Source organism: Dipodomys spectabilis, unplaced genomic scaffold, assembly GCF_019054845.1.
Source record: "Dipodomys spectabilis isolate Male_0828 unplaced genomic scaffold, ASM1905484v1 ptg000043l, whole genome shotgun sequence".
In the NCBI taxonomy this organism is placed as follows: Eukaryota; Metazoa; Chordata; class Mammalia; order Rodentia; family Heteromyidae; genus Dipodomys; species Dipodomys spectabilis.
Window position 1 is genome coordinate 10939949 of NW_024870720.1, and position 3094 is coordinate 10943042.

General features: G+C 35.1%; 1 pseudogene; it reads right to left on the bottom strand.

Annotated features, from left to right (window-relative positions):
• Positions 1 to 1936: 1936 nt before the first annotated feature.
• LOC122106821 lies at positions 1937 to 2856 on the bottom strand (annotated as a pseudogene).
• Between the last annotated feature and the right edge of the window lie 238 nt (positions 2857 to 3094).

Sequence of the window (3094 nt, forward strand, 5' to 3'; positions counted from 1 at the left end):
ATCACCTGGCAAATGGTTCCACATTCATAGTAGTGTTCTTACCAATACTGCTGTGGCATCCTTCTCTTTTCCTACTAATGCACAGTATCCATATTTCTTTGGTGGTGCTTATCTCATTCTGATTGTCAGTGTGCATATTCTTTGGTGTGTTGATTCTACTTTATGAACTTACTCTAGATCTTTATACATAGCGAGCACTATGGAAGTACTAACGTACTTACTCAATGAATGGATAACTAAATCAGTAGGTAGATACTGGCCATATTTTTATTTCTCAATTCTTCGCTTCATTTCATGGACTGATTCAGAAACTTGAATATCTATTTTCATTGGGTCTACAATAGAATGTTAGGTTCTATTCCCTGTAATCAACTTGATTGTACTGTAATTATATTTCCAAATTGTTTTTTGAAATAGTGATTAGGCGTTCAAAAAGTTTACTTTTCTCTCAGTGGAAAACCTCATCATGTTGAAAATAATGTGGGCTAAAATGTGCTCTCTGCTTGCTTCTGTGAAAATAGGATAGAAAGAAGGCAATGTGGAGAAATGTACATTGTTTTGTAAAGATCATTATGAATTCTGATATATGTGATTTATGACCTGGGAGAGAAAACTGCTTTTTATTGTTTGTTCCTTGAAGTAAGAAATATGGTATTTATTCAGCTTGCAGAACACTGTAGACTTCTTGACTAATTTTATCTGAGTAATTTGTCTCTAACTCAGTATTTCTGACACATTACAGACAATCATGAGTACCTTTATTTGAGCTTCCAAATAATGTAAGGTAAGAAAAGAAGAAATGGGGTAGAGTGAATGTCTAGCATGCATGAAAAAACTTTTGTCTATTAGATCTTTGAGTGTTTGATTCTTACCTAACAGAACAAACAAGTGGCAAAAGTCTAAGGTGTTTTGATTTCTACACCAGCATCCTAATTCACATTTCTACTCCATTTCTCTTCTCTTCCTTTCCTCTTCCTCTTCCTGTTCCTTTTCTTCCCTCCCCTTTCCTCCCCTCTCCTCTTCTTCTCTGCTCTCCTTTTCTCTTTTCCCTTTTCTTCATTTCCAGGAAGAATTGATCATATTAGAAGATAGTTACATCATCAAAGTATGTTTATATACATTGTTTTAACAAAATATCTCACATTTCTTATTTTCTTTTCTAAATCAAGTTTTATCATCACCTATTTCTTTAATTCTATTTACACTGGTATGTGTTTCTCACATGGATCTCTGCAAAAGCTACCTTGCAAGTCTATATATTTCTATCCTGAACCTCCACTGACAGTCCATTCTCTAGGCATAGTGCCATAAAGGAATATAGATATGTACACATATATACATTTAAAATTTATTTGCCTACTTTAAACTGACAGATAAAACAAAAACATTACACATATAATATATAGCAAAATTATATTCATGTATATATACTTGAAATTTATTATTTTATTTTTTATGACATAAAAATTACACATATTAATGTGGTACAATATTACATATCAATACATGTAAAGTTAATCCATTTAAGTAATGTTTAGCTATTCAAATTCCTGCTTTAAGTAGTTTAATGTTGTTAGAGAACATATAGAATATTCATTCAAATTTGAATTTTAGATAAACAACACATAATATCTTAGAAATTCTATCCTTAAAACCTAAAAAATATACTTATCCTTATCTAGATAATATTTCATAAAACATGCTAAAATTATTATTCATCTGAAGTTGATATATTTATAAGTTGCCTTATTTTTTATTTGCTGAATCTTAAAAATCTGCATAAATTTAGATTCTCTGAGATTATGAGAAAATTCTTCCATTGATCCATCTCTAGGAGCTTTCTGACGCTGATTCTTTTTCTTCTCTTCTTTTTTTATGGTTGATTTATCTTTTATTCCTTTTATTTTTAATTTTATTGCTTTAATAAGAGCAAAACAAAAATAAAGATGCCTTAGGTGTCAGTTAGGGGTTCTCATGAGCTGTTACCGTTGTGTGTTGGTGTTGGTGTTCTTTCTCCCTTGCTTCAACAGTTCTTTGATGGTGTCTATGTCTTCAGGAGTGTACTTGGGGGTTGGAGTCACATTGTCGTAATCAATTCTTCATCAAGTGAGAAGGGCTGAACTTCATCTCCAAGTATCTCTGCCACTTGCTCCATGGTCCTTTTTACTGTAGGCTTCAGCATCTCTTCATTGATGGGAGGCCAGACCACAGAGGTGTAAGAAGGAACATAGGTGCTTAATTCCTGTTCCACTTCTCCTGGAAGCAGCAAACTGTCCTTGCTCATTTGGGGATCAGTCTCTTCATCTATGTCCACATCTTCTAAACTGAGGAAGTTGTCCACCTTCACCTTTCCAGCCAACTTCAGATCACCTTGAAAGGAGCTGCTGACTTTCAGGCCTTCATCTATCACCATCTGTTCTTCTTCTTCTGAACACTGTGATGCAGTATGAAGAAAGATGGCTGTCTTTCTAAGATGTGGTCCTTTTGTTCATTTTTATGAGGAAATTTGACAGAAGTAGCTAGGGTTTTGAAGAAACAGTTCCAAGTACTCCGTTTTTGGTCACATTATCCTCTTTTGAGTAAAAGTGCTCAGAAATTCTTCATATGTTTGCTTCTGACAATTAACAAACTTATCCAGGACTTCTTCGCATCCATTATCCTCAATTCCAACACTCGGGCAGGCATTCCTATTTTCCAGGCCACTTTATCTGTTTGAGACTCATCTAAGGAGCATCGGGCAGTTCCAGGCCTTGCCAGGCATCTTTCTTGCCGCTGAAGCCTGTCTCTACCCCAACCTTGGGTCTGTGTCAGCCACCTCTCACCTCCTAGTCCCTCGTTGTCTGTTTCGGCTCCCATTTAGTCACTTCACACTTCTGGTGCCTTAATTCAGACAGATATCCTAGAAGTCTCATCTCCCTCTTCTCTTACTTCTGATGTTTATGACTTCCTGATTGTCAGAGACTTCTAATTGTTGAGTTTGTTCTAATTGCTTTTGTACCCTAGAAACTACTCAGATGAGCCCATTTAATGCTTCAAACAATTCTTCCTTCAACATTCTTGATTCCCTGACTCCTTTCTATGTTTTCTATAGCAT